The sequence below is a fragment of the Microtus ochrogaster genome, unplaced genomic scaffold, assembly GCF_000317375.1.
Source record: "Microtus ochrogaster isolate Prairie Vole_2 unplaced genomic scaffold, MicOch1.0 UNK1, whole genome shotgun sequence".
Taxonomy (NCBI): Eukaryota; Metazoa; Chordata; class Mammalia; order Rodentia; family Cricetidae; genus Microtus; species Microtus ochrogaster.
In genome coordinates, this window is record NW_004949099.1 from 8,451,646 (window position 1) to 8,475,109 (window position 23,464).

General features: G+C 45.1%; 1 pseudogene; it reads right to left on the reverse strand.

Moving 5' to 3' along the window:
* Positions 1-10,563, reverse strand: part of LOC101995195 — a 79,529-nt pseudogene extending 68,966 nt beyond the window's left edge.
* Between the last annotated feature and the right edge of the window lie 12,901 nt (positions 10,564-23,464).

The window sequence follows — 23,464 nt, forward strand, 5'->3', positions numbered from 1 at the left end:
GAGACAGAGAGAGACAGAGAGAGACAGAGAGAGAGAGACAGAGAGAGAGACAGAGACAGAGAGAGAGACAGAGACAGAGAGAGAGACAGAGACAGAGAGAGAGACAGAGACAGAGAGAGAGAGAGAGAGGGAGAGAGAAGAGGAGTGTGCAGGTATGCTGGTGTGGGTGTTCTTACCTGTGCAAATGTGTGTGGAGGGCACAGAGATTGATGTCTGGTGTCTTCCTCTATCACTCTCCACGTGGAGCTCACTGTTTTGGTTGAACTGGCTGGCCAGCAAGCCCCAGAATTCACCTGTGCCCCCTGCCCTCCAACCCTGGAGTTAGAGATGTGTGGTGCTGTGCTGTCACGTGGATTCTGGGACTCTGACCTCAGACACTCATGTGTGCAGCAAGCACTTTACCTACTGAGCCATCTTCTGGCCCAACTCAAGCTGTTCTAGTTAAAAAAGCCACCTCCTGGGCCAACTCTCTGGTCATCTGTTGCCAGCATCATTATAAATATGGATAGTTTCCTTGTGAGCGCCCCTGCTTCTGCCATTATCTGGGTGATCTGTTATCGAAACAATTAGAGCAAGGTTCAATACATAAGTTAGGACATGTTCCTGCTCTGCCCCAAACTCTCCAAGGCTTCCTGTCTCACTTGGACAAAAATCTAGAATCTAGGCATCTGTAGATCCCATGGCCTTAGGTCACTGTCTGGCTCCCTTTCTTATTACTATCCCCTCCCTTGGGCACAACATCATCTTTCTTATTTGCCCAACTTGGCTCTGTCTTACTTTGTGTCCCCTGACTATGGACGTGGAGACCAGGGTTTGAGTATAAATCACTTGTTTGGAAAGTGCCCTTAGGAAACCAAAGGGGAGCTGGGAAAGAGGGAAGCACTCCTCTAAAGGATTGTTATCAAACCAGCAACCACTAGAGGCAACTGATCAAATTTCTATGGCAAAATCAGATCCAGCACTAGCCATGTAAATCATGGGATAATGGTGTTATCTTGCCCAAATAGCAAAGGCCTGGGGAACTTCTCCACCAACTGTTGCCTGCTCCTGGGTTGTGTCTGTTCTCATTCCTGTTAGTGGCTTTGTGTGGGAACAGAGCAGGCTCCAGTGCCCAGAAAGAGCCCTGAGGTAAGAAGGATGTGAATGCCGGGACGTTAATATTGGGCTGAGATGAAAATAATAAAGTTTAATGCGTAGATGTGAAGAGGACCTGGGAAATGTCCACTGCAGGCCATAAGCTGGCTTGGATAATCACTTGGCTGTGCCTTCTCACAATAATTCTCCAGAGCTCCTAACATAGGCACTTATCTCCTGTGGGTTGTCTTTCTACCTCCATTAAATAAGAGCTCCACAAAGTGGGTGCACTTTGGCCTGCAAGGTTTGCTGCCTTAATCCCAGGAATAGAGTCTGGTAGATTGCAAGAGGGAAATAAAAATTGAATGAATGAATCAATAAATGAAAGATGATCTTTTCAAATATCTATTTTGTTCCTATGTTTGCCATCTGAGTTTAATCCTTAGGGATGAAGACTAACCTATAGGCACCTTTAAGGCTGATGTTCCTGTTATTTTATATTAGGTCTTGACTGTGAATGGCTTTGAACATACCCGCCCCCCAATCACACTGAATATCTTTGTTGTGTACACATTCATGTCTGTGCAGGTACACGTGTGGGTTTGCACACATGTACCTGTGTGCACATGTGCATGGCACTTCAAGGACAATCTTGGTTGTTCTTCACACACCATTAGCCCTTTTTCCTTTTTTGAGACAGGGCCCAGAATCCACAAGCAGGCTAACCTGGCTGGCCAGCGAGTCCCAGGACTCTGGGTCTCTCTGTTGGCATTATAAGAACATGCTATCACACCTGCCTTTTTTTTCTCCACAGGAGTTTGGGGACTTGAACTCAAGAACCCATGCTTTTTTTGCAGTAAGGATGTTTTGCAGGGGTTTCCCCAGCCCAATATTGAAAATCTTATTGTATGTCAGTCCCTGTTCAAAGTGTAAAAAACGCTGTGGTACATCAACAAAGAGTGACTTTGGCAGGAAGCAACAGAAACACCAAAGGAAATGGCCTTACCCAAGTGAGGGTTTTCATTTTCTTGTGTAATTAGAAGTCTAGACACAAGCAGGCCCTGCTCTTATCATCACTCTGAGGGGCCATCGGGGACCATGACTGCTTCTCTTTCTTGTAGTTCCAAGTTTGTTGCCCCAGCATCAGCAGCTTCTATATTCCAAGGAGGAAAGAGAAATGGCAAAGGGAAATTTTATGTTCCAGCGAATGCTCCCCCTTGGCATGATTTCCTGGAAACCTTCCCCCATGGATTCTTACCCACTTAGTATCTTCTCCTGTCAACAAGGGAGCTAAGAAAGACGCTTTCAATTTCTAGTTTTTTTTCTGTTTGTTGGACTCTTTGTTTGCACACACAAATCTGAGGGAAAAGTTAAATACAGTTAAATTGGGAACCAGCCACACTAGCATGAACGGAGTAGGAAGCATGGCCTACCTAGGCTGTCACTGTAGTGCAGAAAAACAGACTGTAAGGCCGTGAGCATCCCCTTCTGCTTGCCAGCTGCTCCCAACAGTCCTGAGTGCTGTGCAGTGGTCAGGGAGAGGAGGAGCTGAAAGGTGACTCAGATTCTGCCATTTACCTGGAGTTAGGGAAGAGCTGACCTTGGAGCTGGCTTCCGGTGGCAAGAGAGGCAACCTCACCTTGACTGACCCACTGTTGCTTAGACTCTAGGAAGAGAAAGTGGTAGAACCACGCCCACCTAGCTCTGTAAAAGAGAAGATAGCAAACGTGCTCTGTGAGCTCCCCATCCCCCCCAGTCCCCCACCCCTGCTGGTGCCTTTTTCTTCTCTCCTTCACACAAAGCAGACATTTAAGTATTTCCATGATGGAAAATGACCATGGGAGGTAAATATGCTAATAAGCTTTTGTTAGTTATTTTCTTTTGAAGTGCGTGTGTGCGTGTGTGCGTGTGTGTGTGTGTGTGTGTGTGTGTGTGTATGTGTGTGTTCCTCTTGACAAAGTGTGGCACTCAGGTCTCACACAAACTTTTGTATACAAGCAAAGACACCACCAAACAAAACAAAAGAAAAAAATAATAGTACTTTTCTTCACTCCCCTGTCAGGACAAGGTGGGTGAAAATGTTTTCAACCCCCAGGGAAATAAGCATCTGCAGACATTAAAGTTTTTCTGTATTACATGTATTTATTCACGTATATATTTATGCAGGTTGTACAGGTTAAAGGAGCACTTTCAGGAACGTGTTCTCTCCTGCCAGCATGTTGGTCCAAATCAAGGTGCCAAGCTTGGCAGAGAACTTTATTACCCACTGACCCGTTTCGGCAACCCAGATGTGGACAATATGTAATAGAACAGTTTGAGGGAAATTCTGTTAATGAGTAGGCAAGCCTGGTGACTGCGGAGCTTATAAAAGGAAGGATTAGCTGTTAACTCAGTTCGGTGTCTTCCAGAGCCTGTCCATGGCAATGCAGACCCCATGAGGGGTTCAGACATGGCCTCAGAAACACTTTTGCAGGCTGCTTCTTATTTCAGAAGTCCGGCTCATACCTAAACTGCTCTTCCCCAGTAATCAGATTGATGACTAACCTTAGTTATCATCATAGAAACTTCATCCACTAAGTGATGAAAGCATCTGCAGAGATCCACAGCTAAGCCCTGGTCCAAACTCCTGGAGTCCAGACATAGAGAGGGAGGAGCGATACTATGAGCAAAGAGGCCAAGACCATGATGGGGAACCCACAGAAACAGCTGACCCCGACTGACAGCTGGGAAACCAGCATAAGACCAAACAAGGCCCTCTGAATGTGGGTGGTAGTTGTGTGGCATGGGAAGTTTGTGGGGTCACTTGCAGTGGAACCGGTATTTATCTCTAGTCCATGAACTGGTTCTTTGGAGCCCATTCCCTTTGGAGGAATTCCTTTCTCAGCCTAGATACAGCTGGGAGGGCCTTGGACCTGCCTCAAGTGATGTGACTTACTTGATTGACTCCCCACAGCAGGCTTCACCCTCTCTGGGGAGTGGATGAGGCGTGAGGAGAAGGTGGGAGGAGTAGGAGGACGGGAGGGAGAGGGGATTGGGATTGGTATATAAAATAAGATTGTTTAAAAAAAAAGTCCCTGTCATGGAAGAATATGGCAGGATTTGGTTTTGGTTCTACAATGCCAGAGCCTGACTGGCATCCTTACTCTAGGCAAGAACTCTACCACTGAGCTCCGACGCCCCCACTGATAGCCCTGTGTGTGTGATCATAATCATTTTAAGGTGGTTGGACTTGTTTCTCCTTGAGCCTCAGCTGATGTGAGTTTTCTTTTTACTGGCGATCATTTTCTAGCGGTGCCTTATGCTGTTGGTCTGTTGTCCTTCACACAAATTGAGAACTCTGGTGGCCACTAACAACACCCTAGCTCAATGAGAATCAGCAGGTGCATTCAAGTTCACTTGCAAGAGAGTCAACGGGGAGTGTAAAAGTGTCAGTAAACGCCATGGTTGTGACGTTGCCCCATGTCTCGGTGGCTACTGATTTTTCATTGTTTTGCAGAATAAATGCTTCCCATCTTCGTTCATTTTTAGGTTGGGGTGGGGTCACTCTGTGTTTGCCCTTTGAGTGAAAACTAAGTGCCCTTTCAGCCCAGATGTCACCAGGATCCTAAGAAGACTCAGTGCTTCTCAAAGCTGCTGCGTACCGTGAGAGGGTATTCTCTTCTCGCTAGCCTTCTCTGTTCTTTATTTGCATGTTTCAGATTGCATCCTCTGCCGCCATTCTTTTCCTCCATCCTCTCCTATCGTCCTCTTTTCCTTCCACCTTACTTTTTGTGGTGCTGGCAGTGAAACTCAGGCCCCACACATGGGACGCAAATGCTATGGGAGAGTTATCAGTATTCCGTCAATCATATTTTAAATAAATGCTGATTGGCCAGGCAGGAAGTATAGCTGGGTCAACCAGACAGGAAGTAGAGGTGGGACGATGAGAACAGGAGTATTCTGGGAAGCAGGAAGCTCCCTCCACACTCCTGCACAGACCACCGAAGAGGCAGGATGTAATCTGCCCGGCTGTGAAAGGTATGGAGCCATGTGGCTAACATAGATAAGAATATTGGGTTAATGTAAGCTACAAGGGCAAATAGGAAGACTGAGCTAATGGGCCAATCAGTTTTATAACTTATGGAGATCTCTGTGTGATTTTCTTTGGGGCTTGCCAGCTGTGGGGAACAGGGCAGGGCAGATACCCCCAACAAGCAAGCCCTTTATGTTACAGGCAAATACCCTACCACTAAGCTGGACTCCTCGTCCAAAGTTTCTCTTCTGAGTTGTAAGATCTGTAATACAGACAGGCACTGTATGCTCCCATGTGGTCCTAGCTACCTGAGAAGCTGAGCCAAGAGGATGCTGGAGTGAGTACCACCTTGGAAACTGCACGAATCTATCATGAAAGGGGAGAGGAGAGAAGGAAGGAGGAAGAGGTGTGGGGGATTCTGTTTAATAATGAGTTCGGACATGATGTTTAGGACATCATCTTCCCACTTTCTCTACATGGAGAAGCCCTCCATCTTCGCTCATGTACTCATAAAGCTTTATACTTCATTTTTCTTCTTGCTCAGAATCCATCCTGCCCTTGCACAGACTTGGCAAGTATTCTACATCTGAACCATGTCCCAGACTGTTTTCTTATATGTGACAGAGTCTGTCTCCTGAGTGGCTGGGATTATAGGCATGTGCTACTTCACACAGCTAAAAAACCAAAGCAAACAAAAAACTGTGTTCTTGACTCCTGAATTCCATGACACTAACACCCTAATTCTACCTATAGAATAAGCATAAAAACTGAAAGATTTTGAGAACCAAGATTTGTTCTTAAATGTTAGTCGGATGATTTAAACATTCTATTACGTTAACATGAGGAAATTATTTATAACGATTTATAACCCAATCCTTAAAATAATATGAAGAGATAGGGATATTATTCTGAGTGAAAGGGAAGCAATAACATGTAGTTTTGGACGAATATGCTTTTGTGAAATGAGTTAGGAAATCTGAAATATGAGGCTGGAGTGTGGCCGGAGAGTGGCCTAGCTGGAGAGTGTTAGCCAGCATGCATAGCAGAGCCCCAAACCCAAACTAAACAAACACCCCCAGAAGACACTGTCTCTGAATATCAAGTCCTGAATAGAAAGGATGTAACTCTTTTCTTTCTTATTTTGTATTTTTCTGCTAAGTTTAGATGATCTTCATAGCGACCGGATGCATCAGATTCTGAAGGAAGAAAGGCTGGCTCTGTAGTCAGCGGCAGAGCACCTGCCTGTCACGTGCAAGGCTTACAAGGTCCATCCTGAGTCTGTCTCTCTCCTGTCTCTGTCTCTTTCTCTCTCTCAGCTCAAGACAAAAGTAAGAACGAGTATAACATAGGAGCTGAAGAACTGACCGTTCACTTAATGTGTAAACAGAATCAGAGCTGCTGCAATTTCTTACACAAGTCTGGGAGGAGAGATGCATGGGTCTTCCAAAGCTCAGCAATTTTTCTACTTACTATTTAGAGAGCTTTATGAATACTATACTGTTTAAAATAAACATGAAGATGAAGGGTTGAAATGGCAATCAGGCTCACAATGAAAAGATGCTAGATAGCCAGACATGGCTGCACATTCTTATAAGCCCAGCACTTGGGAGGCAAAGGCAGGAGGGTCACCAGTTCTAGGCCATGCTGAGCTAATAGAGGGAGATCTTGTCTCAAAGAGAAATTTGAAAAGGACTGAGGTTGCCGTTTAGCGAGCAGCACTTGCCTAGCCCAGGCTCGGCGTCGTGAGGTACTGGGTTCCATCTCCGGTACCACACGCAAAAAGACAGGGAAGGAAAAAGTCATAGGAGAACATGTACAGATGGCCTCGAGGGAGAGCTGTGCTCCTCAGCCATCCACATGGGGGACTGCTAGAGCCTGGCTACTCTTGTTCTGTAAGGTGAGCGTGAGAAACACACACTGTGTACAGATAATGAGGAACTGTGAAAAACCCAGCATGCCACAGGAACTCAATTAGAATTATTGTGTTGGGTTTCCCCCTTATTTTTATTTCATTTTCTGATTTATTTCATATTTATTTATTTTTTATGTGTATGAACATTTAGCCTGAATGTATTTCTGCACCATGTGTATATTTAGTGCTTGTGGAGGCTAGAAGAGGGTGTCAGATCCCCAAGAACTAGAGATACACAGGGGTTGTGAACCACCATGTAGGTAGTGGCAAATAAAGCCGCGTCTTCTGGAAGAACAGCCAGTGGTTGTAAGCATGGCGTCATCTCTCCAGCTTTTCCTTTCTGTTTTTGAAGATAAGATCTCACTCTATAGACTGTGATGGCCTCACTCTTGCCATCCTCTTGCCTCAGATTCTCAAGTCCTAGGAGTATAGACATGAGACACTGTGGCTACAGATTTTGGATTGTGATGTGCGCACGCTTGCCACCCACTGTTGGAAAGCAAGAAGAGCCCGAACATTACAAACTGCCATTTGCTGTGAGATGTAGCTTTTCCTCTTGAACGTCCATTTCTGTGGACTTCCTTCCAGTTAGACTGCCTAACGGGGTGACTGGCTTGTCCGGTCGCTTTATCTCTTGCCATTTAAACACACATCCTGTTGAGACAACCCCCAAGACTATACTACACAGCCAGGAAAACTATAACTGTCTGTATTTTGTCCTGTTCCTTCTGGTTGTGGGTGCCATTGATTAGTGAACGAGAAAGCTGAGGTCTATGAATGGAAGGAAATGTCTTCTGCAGGGAAGTCCTCTGCCGTGCTTGCTAAGTCTGCGCAAGGAACTGGGGTCAATAAAGTGACTAAGAGAGCATTCCTAAGTCGGTTTGTCACAGAGCATGGCCCCTATACCAGAGATAAGACAACGGCAAAATGTTAAAGGACCATCCCTGAAAATTTAAAATTGACCCCTAAAAGCCAGAAATTGAACCCAAAATAGGTAAAACAGAAAATGGCTGTTGACAATGAAGTTATTCTCAGGAAAATATCACCAGCGTTAATGATTCTGCCGTGGTTGTCTGATGGAGAGGTGCTCTCCAGATGCCTTGATTGCTTGGAGTTACTTCAGTTATGAACTTTAATCATATAAAGTGGTACCTAGTGGCACCTAAACATATTGAAGGACTTAAAGGATGAGTTAAAAATCATTCACAGTCATTGTGGACATCAGTTTGAAGACAGCCTTGGGAAGCGTTTTCCATAGATTTCTGTGTTGATCGTGATACTAGGGTGGAGGGCTTGTCAGTTTTCATTGTGGACACTTGTCATTTTTTTGTCATTATTTCTTATATAAGGGAAAGCCTGACTTTTTATAATTCAACTTTAACAGAACTTGTTTTGGCGTATATCCATTGTGCATAGTGATGGGTTTTGACAGGCATTTTCAGACATATATAATGCATTGTGATAGTCTCCATTCCTCCACCTTTCCCTCCTCCCTCCACAGATATATTTCAATTTCATTCTTATATGATGAACTGCTCTTTTAATTAACTTACATATTCATTTCAGATATGCTTTCGTCTTTGTTCCTGATTGATTTTAAAATTCGAGCCTAACCTTTAGAAACTCAGTTTTAATAAAACGTAAATTCACCCTGTAACCTGCTAGGCAACAGAGCCCCACGATGCTAGAATGGGAAGGGCCTTAAAGAGCATCATTTCTCTCATTTCTGTTTGTAGGATAATTACTACAGAATTGTTAACAGCGGTGATATGTTAATGAGAATAATGTTAATAATTTGAGATGTTATTTTTCAGTTGGTCTATTTTGATTTACAAACCTGCTTAAAACGAGAGAGGGACTACAACACAACCCTTGCCTAGAATGTGCAAGACAGTGTTCCATCCCCCCCACTCTCATGTATTGCAAACTGGCCCAAACATATACCTTGATGGAGGTTTGCCTCGAACTTCTGATCCTCCTGCCTCTATCTGCCTCTACCTCTAGAGTGCTGAGATTATAGGCATGCACCACCATGACCAATTTTGTGTAGCACTGGAGATTGAATCCAAGGTGATGTAGGGGTTCCTTCTGTTTGTGTGTTGCTTTCATTGGTTAATGAATAAAGGAACTGCCTTGGCCTAGTTGATAGGGGAGAACTTAGGTAGGCAGAGCAAACAGAACTGAATGCTGGGAGGAAGAAGGGCAGAGAGAGAGCCACCATGGAGCCTCCAGAGTCAGACAAGCTGAATTTTTCCCGGTAAACCACTGGCATATGGCGATACACAGATGAATAGAAATGGGTTAAATTAAGATGTAAGAATTATCCAATAAGGAACTAGAGCTAATGGACCAAGCAGTGTTTTAATGAATACAGTTTCTGTGTGGTTATTTTGATGTAAGCTAGCTGGGCAGCCAGGACAAACAAAGGGCCCCCCTTTCCATGGAACACCAGGGCTTCATGCAAACCCTCTACCAACTTAGCAACATCCCAAGTCTGTTTCCGAAGAAAATTCATTTGAAAAGAGTTTTACCATAGATGTCTGTGTTGACCAGAACAATTTCAAGCTTTATAATAAAACTGATAGAAATTCAGGTAGCTCTTCCTCAGTTGTGCACAGAACTCAGCCCTCTGGACAGCCAATGGTTGTCCTTCTCACATTGTAGAAGAAGGTGGTTTTGTGTGATCCACTCCAGCACTCTAGTGTCCAGCTCTCTCTGCCCACTGCCTTCCCTTGAGTAAACTGGAAAGCTAACAGATTCTCTCACTAGGATGAGTTCTAAGAAGGTTTCCAGGTGTTCTTCTGATACCTATGTTTTTACCTTTGGGGGACTCTGATCCTTTAACCTGAGATGGACCAGTAGCTACTGTATACCAGGAAGCTGTGCATCACCCTTTCTGGTCTTTAGATAAGACACTGGAATGTGAGGAAACCTAGAGACTGCATACAGGAAGTTGGAGTGATTGCCTAGTCAGTTCTGAATCTGTGTTTGCTCAGGCCTTACACCAATGTTCTTTCTAGCTCACTATATAAAGACATTTTTAGTCTGTGACAAGTGGCTGTTTTTTGAATTTGAGTTGTTGCTGTTCCCATAGCAATCACTTGTTATCAAAAATGAATCACCTGGGGGCTCCTTTCTGTACCATTTGCTTTACCTTTACCCCACAGAGCCCTGTCCTCCCAGCTGCTGGTCTCTCACTTCCTACTTTGGTTGGAATAGTTCTCTTGACCTTGCATCAAACGGCCTCTCTGTTCTGCAGACCCTCAACCGGTATCCGCTATGGCGTGAAATCGCAGGCTAAACCGTTGCCTTTTAGCTCACCTCCAGAACTTCTGATGGCGTCAAGAAGGAAGCCTCTGGGAGGAGGTGGAGGTGTGGCTTTCCAAATTTGGTCACATCTACTGCACAAGTGTAAACGTTTTATATTACTGTGTTTCTTTGATGTTTATCTTGTTGTTTAGGATGCATAATTTCGATTTGCATTTATAGTAGCTACATAAAGTTTCTTTTAAAATTAATCTGTATATTGCCATGTGCCAGTGACTCACCGGCAAAGATTCGGCATGTCTAACTCTGGCAGCTCCATGGTGTCTCTCTGACTCAGCCCTTCTTTCTCCCAGCATTCAGTCCTGTCTTCCCCTTTTAAGTTCTGTCTTATCAACAGGCCAAGGCAGTTTCTTTATTCATCAATGATAATCATAGCACACAGAGGGGACTCCTGCATTACACTACACACACCACACCACACACACATATACACCACCCCACGTATACACACCACACACATACATGACATACACCACACATATACCACACCACACACACACACACACACCCAAAATGTAGACAACAAGACCCATCCTGAGTGTGGTGGTGCCATCCTAGGGTCTGAGGTCCAGGAACAACAGAAATGAAAAAGAAGAAGGAACCAGTGAGCTGGGCACCAGCTTCCCTCTCTCTCCGCTTCCTGGCTGTGAACACAGAGTGACCAGCTGCCTCACACTCCTGTCACCTTGGCTAGAGGGGCTTTCCCACTGTGTCTTCCCCACATGGTAGATGGTCCCCTTAAACCGTGAGCCCAAACGAGCCCATCTTTCTTTACATTGCTTCCATCAGGTATTTTCTTTTTGTCACAACAGGAAAAGGAACCAGCAGAGAAAGTACTAAAAGGTGGAGACTTGGCTGGTTGTTGCCCAGCAGATAAAGGTACTTGCTGCCGAGCCTGATCGCCTGAGTTCAATCCCTACAACCCACATGACGGAGTGAGAGAACTGACTCCTGCAAGTTGTCCTCCAACCTTCATACAGTTAAAAAAAATGAAGTGGAGACATAACTGGAGCATGTGTGCATTTAAGGCCCCGACCTGTGGAGTTAGGGACAGACAAGTCTCTGGAACTTGCTGGCCAGGCAGTCTAGCCCCATGTCCATGAGAGACCCTGTCTCAGAAACAGAGTGAATCACTTCTGAAGAACAAGACCCACGGTTGGCCTCTGGCCTCCACACTCAAGTATATGCGTGTGCACTTGCACACATGTACACACACATATACACACACATGCAGACATATACACATATGCACATGCATCAACGCCCTTGGACACATACACACACCGGTACCTGCACACACGTACACACACATATGCACACACATGCAGACATATACACATACGCACATGCATCAACACCCTTGAACACATACACACACCGGCACCTGCACGCATACATGCATCCACACATGTGGACAAAGACACAAATAGGAACTTTAAGATTTGTGAAGTTAGAGTCCTCAAAAGCAGGATTTGTGAACTCACAGAGAAGTGTGTGAGTCTTGGTCTTTTCTTCTGCCCCATGAAGACACGGAATTTGTTCCTTCTGTTCTTCACGTGGCCGTGTGCTGAGAGAAAGTGCCATGTAAGAAACAGGCCCACAGCACACAGCAAGCCTGCTGGCCCCATTGTCTCCAATTCTCCAGCTTCCAGAGCTATAAGAAATTCTTCCTGTAGTTTATAAATGGTGTAGCCTGGGGTATTTTATTATGGCAACTGGGATGAGCTAAGCCACTCACAGAGCCACAATGAAGAAGACGCTTGCTGGCACCACACAATGTATCTACTTATCTTTTCTTCCTCAGTTACCATTAGAGCCCCTCACATCTAGGATTCACTAAGAACTCATTTTCTGTTTATGTGGTCAGAACATTTGGGGAGGGGTAGCAATATTAAAGGTATTGAATTGGAAGACAGAGAAAATAAACAAGCATTTACACATCATAACTAACCAAAACTTTGATAGCTCAACAGTACAGTATTACACTGTATAATATTGAGTGCATAGAAAGTGTACATTCTAAACATAAAAATATAGAATGAATCAAAGAAAAACAAACAGCCCTCTGGCCCTGACACGCCCAGTACAGAGCAACCAAACAGCCGGTTGAGGAAGGAGCAAGGCGTCCTAGAAAAGGTTTCTAGCCACAAATGCTTGGGTGGTCTGTCCCAGGTCGGGAGCTGGTGGCCTGGGTACCTCTTGGAATATACCCATTAACCTCTCGCTCCCTCTGCTGGCCTTGCCCAGCATGTGCACTGCATTCTTAACAACCCTGGCTACTACACGCTGGAGTCCATTGAAACTGCTGGTGATGGACAGAACGTCCGGCAGCTGCCTTTTCTGCAACAGTTGTAACCTGAAAGCCTACATCCACACAGGCAGTTTGATTGATTGTGCTTATTCAGATCCAAAGAAACTCTCAGCTCTGGCCTCTCCTGCCTCCCTCTGTCCCAGGGAAGGGAACTGAAGGCCGGCCACCCTGCCCACATCCAAGGTTCTCACTTGGCTTCCTAGGGCTTCCTGCTATCTCTCTGGTTGCTCCTCTCAACTGTATTTTGCTGCTTTTCTCTCCTCTCTCACCCTCTGCACAGCCCCTGCCCCTAGCTGATGCCATTTGTAAGTCAAACACTTCACTGTGCAACCCTGTCTTTAGCTGCAGAGCAGAGCTAGGTTAGCCGCTCTAATTAGACAGCCTCTTATGTCTCCATTTGTGCGTAATTCAAAGCTGTAAAAAGCTTTTCAAAATAGGTGTGTGCTCGACTTGACAGTTGTGCTAAAACAATGCCTCCGATGAGGAGGAAGCAAGACACACTTGCAGCTTCCCCTTCCATGATTTAGAGAGAGCTGGCGGCCCCTCCCCCCATCAGGAGATAAGCGTCTCTTTGGGAACAACTCTCTTTCTGTAGCGCCACCGGAAGCCGCACACGTTTCTTTTGCAGTTATTCGAGCCCCCCCTAGCCTGCAACACAGGGACTGAAGAGTGAACTAGGACTTAGGGAGGCTGTCTGCATCCCATAAATAAACAATGAGAGCCTGGCCATTTCATTACAGAGCTTAGATACACAGGACAGATGGTCCGTGGCAGCGCTGCACGTGCATAACCCATTTAAGAGACAACATTATAGGGTCAGAGGCATTAATGTGCTCTCCGTGCCCTTCATCTACTCAAGTTACGAGTTGCGAGTTATGGTTAACACGGCTTCAAAGCTATAGGTCAGGCGAATTACTGCAGTCAGTGACACCGAGAAGACCGGGGAATTGGTGAGCGGCAAGAGGATGAATCTTAAATTGGCCTGGGGATTTATGGCTCTGAGCTTAATCTAATAGATGCTATTAGCCATTGATCCTTCTCATGGAATCGTAAGTGGAAAAAAATATCAATTCAAGTTTACTTACATACACACGTGAAGAGGTGATTAAGTGGTCAACTCATTGATTCGTCTGAGAGGTTCGGACTTTCAGATAGAGGTAGTTCTAGGTACTCAGGAGTCATTATGGTCAGTGCCAGGGCTCTGGCAAACCTCACAATCAAGGTGCAGCCAGCTGCCCTCAGTCCTCAATGTGCTAAGTCCTAGTTAAGCTGTGGCCCTGCCCATGACTGACTAGTCATTACATCGCCTCTAATCAGTCCTGGAAGGCGGTCCCACAAGGTGTGAGAACTGCATGAAATCTTTCAGAGACGCTCAGTCTTTCCCCTCCCACAGCTCAAGATTCCTGGGAGAACTCTAATTTCTTGGAGTCATTGTTTTAAAAGGAGCAGCACGAATAGCTCTCTTTAGAGCAACAATTCTCAACCTGTGGGTCGAGACCCATGCCCCAGGGTCGCATCTCGAATATCCTGCATATCAGATATTTACTTTACTATTCATTACAGTAGCAAAGTTACAGTTATGAAGTAGCAATGAAGTAATTTTTATGGTTGGGGGTCACCACAACATGAGGGCCTGTATTAAGGGTTCCCAGTATTTGTAAGGTTGAGAAGCACTGCTCTCGGGGAACCCTGCTAAGATGGTTAGTCTGCAAGACTGCTAAGTCTTTTCTTAGAATATCAGTGAAGACCCATTAAGGGGAAATTCCTTCTGGTCAAGAGACTAGAATCTCTGATCTTCATAAAGGCTTGATAGTCCCGTTGGGTAGCTCAACCATCTAACCCTGGGACTACCCCTTGAGAAGCAGAGACTGCCCCTAGAAAATGGGTTCTCGAGCCACGGGAAAGGGACAGGCAGAATGACTATCCTTTTAACGAGATAACTTTTCCTTCCCAGATTCTGTCCTCAGCACAGTGTTTACAGAACGTGGCCGTGCAGCTCTGTGAGTTTGTCTGCTTCTCTGAGTTATGAGAAAAGTGGTCTCTTCTCTTTTTCTTTCTCAGTTCTAAACTTGCTTCTCCTAACATTTTGGGGTTCCGGACTCTTCCCTAAAGAGTCCTTTCCCACTATATGACTCCTGCTATTGTGTCTGAGCTCTGTCTTAGTCGCAAAAAAAGGGGGGGAGATAGGAAGGAAGAAGGAAGGGAGGGAGGGAGGAAAGGAGGAAGGAAGGAAGGAGGAAGGAAGGAAGGAAGGAAGGAAGGAAGGAAGGAAGGAAGGAAGGAAGGAAGGAGAAAAAGATAATTAGTGCTGAACTTGACATGACAATGAAATGGCCCGTGTCATCTTGGTGGAGGAGATATTTGAACGGTGCGAATGTGTTCTTTTAAGCTTTGTTTGTTGGGGGGTGGGTGGGTATATGCTGCAGCACTTGTGGAGGTCAGAGGACTGCTTGCTGGAGTCGATTCTCTCCTTCCTCCATGAGAATCCCGGGGACTGAACTCAGGCAGAAGGCTTGGCAGCAAGTGCTTTAACCCTCTGAGCCATCTTGCGAGGTCTAGTAGATGTGTTTTGTTCATTCAGAATGCAAAAGTCTAGACGTGAGTCACAGAGGCCCTTGGCTAACCAACAGTGCTCCAACATCCTGGAAAGGAGTGCCTGAGCGACAAACACTCGTGCCATTTTCCAGTGTCCTTTTAAAAGCTGACATGATTTTCACATAACTAAAAATTAATTCTTGTAAAACATAAAACTAGCTGGGCATTGGTGGCACACACTCTTAAACTCAGCACTCAGGAGGCCGACACAGATGGATTTTAGTAAGTTTGAGGCCAGCCTGGTCTACAAAGTGAGTTCTAGGACAACCAGGACTGTTACACAGAGAAAATGTGTCTCAAAAAAAAAAAAAACACAAACAAATAAAACATAAAACTATTGGTTAATTAAAACTAACCATCTCAAAACAAGCAATTCAGTGGCATCTAGTATAGTCACTATGCTGTGCTTACCATAACAACCCAACAGATTTTAAACTTCATTATCATTAAACAATAATGCTTTCCTCTTGCTCCCTCCTCTCTCTTTCCCATCCTTTTTTTTCTTGAAAGAGTCTCACTGTGTAGCTCAGGCTAACCTTGAACTCTCTGATCATCCTGCTTCTGCCTCCTAAATGTTAAAATTACAAGTACGCTCTACACTGGACTGAGTTCCCAAAGTCTAGTTGAAGAGTGAGAGAGTGACAGTCTGAGCAAAGAGGCAAGACCATGATGGGTACACCCACTGAAACAGTTTACCTGAGCTAATGGGAGCTCACCAACTCTAGCTGGACAGGGAAGGAGCCAGCATAAGACCAAGCTAGACCCTCTGGATGTGGGTGACAGTTGTATGGCTTGGGTAGACTACGGGGCCACTGGCAGTGGCACCAGGATTTATCCCTACTGTTAGTACTGGCTGTTTTGGGAACCCATTCTCTTTAGATAGATAACTTGCTCAGCCTAGATACAGTAGGGAGGCCCTTGGGACCTTCCTCAAAGCAATGTGCTTTACCTTCTCTGAGGTGTGGATAGAGAGGGTTTTAGGTGGAGGGAATGGGAAGGGAGGAAATGGGAACTGGGATTGGTATGTAAAATGAAAAAAAAAGATAGCTTTTTTAAAAACAAACAAACAAACAAACAAAGAAAACAAGTATGCTCTACCTCCCACTCCTGGCTACTGGGAATTAGGACTCTGTGCTCTGTCTTTACAGATCTCCCCACCATTGACATTTCTGGTGAACAGAAACATCCAATGTGTAATCTTTTTTCTTTTCTCCTTAGCACTGTGTTTTCAAGTCTCAGTTATGCAGAAGCATGCATCAGTTCTTCATTCTAACAGGGCTCAGGACATGTCACCCCTTGCAAAGGTGAGGAAGATCCCACCCCTGTCATCTGAAGTAGGCCATAAGCCAATTTTCTGATCCTCCTCTGGAGAAGATAATAAAATCCTCAGCACTAAGTGCCCATTCTCCACACAGATGAATGAGCAACAAAAACAGCTTAAGGCAGGAGCTTATTTTCCTCCTTAAGGTACAGTCGGTTCATCGTGGAGAAGAGGGTTCAGGGTACAGTCCATCATGGAGAAGAGGGTTCAGGGTACAGTCCATCATGGAGAAGAGGGTTCAGGGTACAGTCCATCGTGGAAAAGAGGGTTCAGGGTACAGTTCGTCATGGAGAAGAGGGTTCAGGGTACAGTCTATGGTGGAGAAGAGGGTTCAGGGTACAGTCCATGGAGAAGAGGGTTCAGGGTAGAGTCTATGGTAGAGAAGAGGGTTCAGGGTACAGTACATCGAGTAGAAGAGACTACATTGGCAGGAGTCTGGAGCAGGTCACGTTACAACCACAGTCAAGAAACAGATTGATATTAGTGGTCAGTTTGCTTTTTCATTTATATATAGTCCAGGTCCCCTACACAGGGAATGGTTCCACCCTTGTCTAGGGTGGGTCTTCTGAGTTCTATCAACTTAATCTAGAAACTTCTTCAGATGTGGCCAGAGGTTTGTGTCCTAGGTAATTCTAGATCCTGCTAAGTTGACACTGCTTATGATGTAATGTATGTGTAGCCTGTGTGTCCCTGGTGTCTGCAGAGGTCAGAAGGAGGCAGAAGATCCCCAAGAATCGGATTTATGGATGGTTGCGGGTGCTGGGAACTGAACCTCTGTCTTCTGCAAGAGCACAAAATGCTCTTTATCACTGAGTCATCTCTCCAGCCTAGAGTTTTTAGTCTAAGAGCAAGAAAAACCACAATAAGTCATAAATAGGAAAGGCACATAATTTACATCATAAAATGAAAATGCAGACCCATTATTAAAAATGATTATGTATAGCTGGAAACAGTAGAACATTAAACAAAGTAGAGGGCTTATCTAAGTACAAGGATCTATAAGCACACATGTGAGAAAAGAAATGCAATAATTTCAGAGGCCACGCGACCACAGGTACACAAAATAGAGGAATGTGATAACAACAGATGACATAGGGACTGTGATGGTTAGCCTCAATTGTCAACTTGGTCTGGAATCGACTAAGAGATGCACCTGAATGAGTCTTTAAGTGTTGTGGGAGCTCCTTCAGCCAACAGCTGCTTTTTTAAAGGGAGAGAGACCACGCCCCAATGGGCTGGTATCTCAGCAGCTATTGGCTGAAAGAGCAGAAGGAGCTCCCACAACACCTCCCCCTTTTGTTTAAGTAGATCTTAAGGATTTGGACATTTAAGGATCTGTCCAGGGAGGGTGAACTGAGGGCAGAAGATCTACCCCCTAGTTGGCAGCATCGTCTGGTGGCATCCCAGGCACAAAGGGGCCCAGTGCTGTTCTGCCTTTGCTTCTTGCTGGTGAGTACATCTATCCCATGGTCACTGACACCATCCTTCCCTGTCATCCCTACTCAGCTTCTTAGCCTTCCAATGTAGACGGAAGGCCAGTGGCTTTCCTGTGTCATAGTGGATCTGCTAAGACAACCAGGTCTGTGGACTGAGCAAATATGGATTCCTAGATTTTCTAGCTTGCAAATAACCATTGTTGGACTACCCAGACCCTATTAGACAGACCAGTCTTCTAAGTCCCCATTTCAATGCACAGTGTATTTTACCATCCATCCAATCTGCCAGTCTGGTTACTCTAGAGAACCCTGACTAATACAGAAAGCTAGTCTTGAAAGTTGGGAACGACTTCTCACCTGTTCAAGCTGACCCCCTAGTCAGAAAAAGGAGTCAGCTATATCATGACCCGGGGGCAGTGTATCCAAGCAGGAAGAGGTTGTAAAGTAAAGTGGCTCCATGTGTCCCTGATGGAGTTAAGCAATAATCGAGGGCTGGGCTGGGCTGGGCTTGGTTATCTCTAGTCTATGTCTAGATGGGACTTCTAACACCAGGCTTCTTGAAGAAGAAACCCAAGGTTTGACATCTCTAAGCAAAATTAGAGCCTTCTTGGGCATGAAGCCAGCGAAAGCCCATCTTGGTAGCATCAAGCCCATGGTTCTTAAGGAGGAAGACACAGCACACTGGTGTTCCCCAAACATGTCCTAGATTCTGCCTAATTTATTCTGCTGTAAGAGAACACACAATTTGTCAGCATTGTGAATGGTGGGATGGGTAGATGTGGGGTGTAGAATGTGATCTGAGCCAGGAAGTGTAATGGGAGGCCACTTGTTCTTCCCGGCTGCCCGGCTAGCTTAGACCTGAAATAATCACACAGAAACTGTATTAATCAAATCACTGCTTGGCCCATTAGCTCTAGCTTTTTATTGGCTAACTCTTACATATTAATTTAACCCATTTCTATGAATCTGTGTATCACCATGAGGTCATGGCCTACTAACAAAGTTTCAGCATGGTGGCAACTCTATGGTGTCTCTCTGACTCTGCCTCTCTTCCAGCATTCAGCCTAGCTTTCCCTGACTACCTAAGTTCTGCCTTGCTCTAGGTCTGAAGCAGTTTCCTTATTTATTAATGGTATCACAGCACACAGAGGGGACTCCCTCATCAAGGAAGTATTAAGAAACACTCCATCGTGACACCCTCATCCAAAGCCTGCCAAGTTGGATCTTCAGAGGATGCGTGTTTGGGAAAGTGCCACCCTGGGTCCAAAGGGGACTGAAAAGAGGCTCAGAATGCAGAAGGATCAGTGTGCTACTCAGACAGCCCAGGTGTCTCTGAGCTGGAGTAGACCTACATCGCAATTGCTGCTGACTGGCAGGGCGTCTCTTAGGCCCTTTTAAAACTCTAATAATCATAAGGTTCTGGGAATTGAAAAAAAAATGAGAGGCTGTCTCTAGCCAATGTTTACAAGGACCATATAGGTGGAAGGATCAAGTGCCCGTCTGCTCTGACAGTTCTTTTTGAAACTGCAGAAACCCAGGTGAGAGAAGCCGGGCCTCCATCACAGTCTATGCTTCCAGAGCCCTGGGAAGATGGTGGCTGAGCCAGAGAAATGAGGGCCGCCAGAAGAAATCCCACAGGAGTGACTGTAAAATCAATGCCAGTGCTTGAGAAAATTGAATCCACAAGACCAGAGACTATAAGCAAAAGGAGAAAAATCCACACTTTCCATCACTTCCCTAAGCAGAGCAAGAAATGGTACTGAGAGGAGCAGCGAGCCTGGCTGACAGGAGGGCAGTGGCAACACCAGAATGCATGAACTCTCCCAGTGCTTCCAGGTTAGACAGTCTTTATTTGGAAGAAAAAATACCCTGCAAAAGCAAACTTAAAAGAGATTAAATTTATTTGGATTCAAGAGGTCTCACCCCATAGTCATTACTTTAAAGCCCAAGGCAAGCCAGAGGCGGGCTAGCAAGGGCATGGCGGGGCAGAGCTGCTCACTGAATAATGGCCCGGGAATATTGTCTGGGTCCAATCATTTCGCCTCTAAGGGTGAATATGAATGTTCCCCAACAACCCTTCTTAATCATGGCCGTAGTTCTGAAAGCCAGCAAGGTAACAGAACCCCAGGGTTAGCCCATTATTACTAGCTACAGTATTCAGGCCAACGGAATAAATGCTTCCATCCAGTTCAGAACGTGGAGGGGGCACCTAGAGGAAAAGGGCTGGGAAAGGCAGTAAGGCACCCCACAGTGGACGGCCAGCCCTCACCCAAGAGTCAGCTATGACCTTTTAAACCATAGCAATTTTTTCTTTCTTTTACAGTTATTACTTGAAAATTTCATATATAAGGATAATGTATTTTGATCAAATTCTTCCCCACTTCCTCCCCTCCAGTTCCTCCTTATACCCCTCATCACTTTTCCCTCCCAACTGCAATGATTTTTATATACTTTATTGAGCTCAATTTACTGAAGCTTCTGGTACCAGACTTGCCCTCCAATGCCTTCTCATTAAATGATTTAAAGTGGACTCCCTCTAATCACAGGGTCTCCAAATAGAGTCCTATGTTATTGTTTTTTGTCACTACCCCCTGCTGTGGTAAGAAGTAGGTAAAGACAGGGTTTGAGGAGAAGACATTGCTTCCAGAGGCATATCTCCAGTGATCCAGTACCTCCAACAACATCCCATACTACCTCCCAATAATGCTAGCAAATTATAAATCCATGAATCCATTAATGGATTGGCCTATAGGAAGAAGAGCCCTCATGATCCAATCACTCTCCAAAAGTCTCCTTTCTGGGGCTGGAGATATGGCACAGTAAATTACTTTTAGTGTAAGTGTGAGGGCGTGAATTCAAATTCCCTAGAACCCCATTTAAAAAAAAAAACCTGGGGCACAAGAACATATGCTTATAATCCCAGAAGGAGATGGGAGGATCACTGGAACTTGGTGGCAGTGATTCCAGGTAAATAGGTGAGGTCCAGGTTCGGTGAGAGACTCTGGCTCAAAAAGATGGAGAGCTATTGAGAAAGACCTCAGGCCTTCGCACGCTTGTGTATCCACACACTTCCGGTGTGTGCCTTCCACATATGTCCTGGCTTTCCACACTGCTGCATTAGGAATCAACCCTTCAACATGTAAGTCTTTTTGTTTTGTTGTTGTTTGAGACAGAGTTTTATGACATAGCCCTGGCTATCTTGGACCTTGCTGGGTGGACCAGCCTAGCACTCACAGAGATTCATCTGTCCTCACCTCTCCAATATCAAGAGTAGAGGTTGTGTACCACTGTGCTTCGTGTTGAGTACCACTGTGCTTTGTGTTGTGTGAGCGTTTTGAGGGGCCAGTTCACACTCAAACCAGGACAGCTTGCATGAGGCTTTCCCGGTTCTTGGTAGGTAAATACTTGGTTGTTTTAGATCATTCTAAATGACTACGCCACCCACGTGGTCTTTCAGGGTCATATCTGTTTCTCGGTGGCCTTCATACTCATTGCACTTGTGAACTACCAGTCAGCGTGAGCAGTATCTGTGAGTGGATTCAGTCAAGTGAAGGGTAGTTGTCCATGGACCCGTGTGCCTTGGCTATGATGGCAGCCATCGCGGAACCGGCATTCACTCAGCCTGCACAATACATCGCCTTCCTCTTCTTAAAATACCCACCAGGACTTAGAAACATGTTTAATTCTTTCAGAATGAAGTACTGAGGGAAAACACCGTCTCTCCTGCTAGAGCTAGCGATAGGCCTATGGGTGGAAGGAGGCATTAGCCAATGTTCTCACTGCTGTTTGCGCTTTCCTTCTCTGCCGTGGAAGCCAAAGTTCACTGAAAGCCCATTAAATTCCACAGCATTCCCTGCATCTACTTTTCTTGGCTTGAAAGTTTGGTCATTTGTTTGTGAGAGATCTCTAAAACTGATGATTTTGTCATTGTTTTGAAAAAAAGCGGTCACACTTATAGCAGAATTGTACAAAGATTTCTCTGAGTTGGCTTTGAAAATATTAGCTTCCTATTACTGCCCACAACAAAAAGACAGCTTCCAACTTAAAAAGCTAGTGATGACAATTCTAACTCTATCTTCAAAAATCTAAACTGTAGCCAGGTGGAGGTGGCGCACGCCTTTAAGCCCATCCCTTGGGAGGCAGAGGCAGGTGGATCTCTGTGAGTTCGAGGCAGCCTGGTCTACAAGAGTTAGTTCCAGGATAGACTCCAAAGCTACAGAGAAACCCTGTCTTTAAAAAAAAAAAAACCTAAACTGTGTGTATTTATAAACAAAGAATAAAATTTGTAATGGTATATATCAAAATGTTACATCATATGGGGGTTAATATATTTCTGTCTTTTTTTTTTTTTTGAAACAAAGTGGCATTAGCCCAGGCTAGTCTCAAACTCAATATGTAGCTAACAATGATGACCTTGAGCTTTTGATCCTCCTGCCTCCTCCATCAAGTTCTGGGACAGCAACTGTGTGCCACCACGCCTAGTTTATATGCCCATTGGGATCAGACCCCGGGAAACGTTCTACCAAGAACTCCATTCCCAGTCCATGCTATTCCTTTTTAGGGTCATATTTTTCTGTACTGATACACATTATTTGTAAGATAAAGAGGGAAAAAGAGAAAACTAACCCAGGTTAACACCGTGGGTTAAGATCTTAGCTGTTGGGAGACAGATGGCATGCACACTCTAGAGCTTTGAAGTGAGCGCAATGGTTTTGTGGAAGAGTCCATCAGAGCTGATGGGCAAACAGGATGTGATATATCACTCAAGGAATGGCAAATGGGAAGCTGCTCTCACTAAACATAAAGGTAAAAGATAAAGGATAGAGCCTGAGGCCAGCAAGACTATGGCAAAGCCAGAACTGAGGCCAGGAGTTAGTTACAGAGATCAGTTCCCATGGACTTGCTTTCGTTACCTGATCTGAACCCCATAGAATCCAGGCTAGGCATCACCGAGAGTCACCTCAGGCTGTAGAGCAGGCCAGGGAGCAAAGAGGATGATGGGCAGACAGATGGAGCATCTCGCCAGCCATGCTATAAAGATGTTTATCTGATGCAGACTGTAACTCTTCTATGACTTCACAATTTAAAAAATAAAAGAATCTTATTGTCCTTTATTTTCTTTTCTTAGTTCTTCATAGAACTGAAATAAATTCTGTATCCAATGGAGATGATTAACAGGAGAGCACTGGAGGTCGACCATAGTTTAAGTATTGTTAAATAGGAGGGCCATCTCTTTTCTTGGTCTAAAGGACTTTACATCCTCAGATCTGTATGACAGAATCAGCAGTGACTGTTTCCTCTCCCATGGGATGAGCATGTGATTGAGCCTGGCTAGTCAGCATGCCCTGTGGCCCTGGATGTAAGAATAGGCAGGTGTGTGACCTATTGAGCCATTTGGAGATGTTTCCTAGAGACTTCTGGACTCAAGATCTTGAGTCTAAGTAGTGACCTTTTTCACTGTGTAGAGAACCAGTTG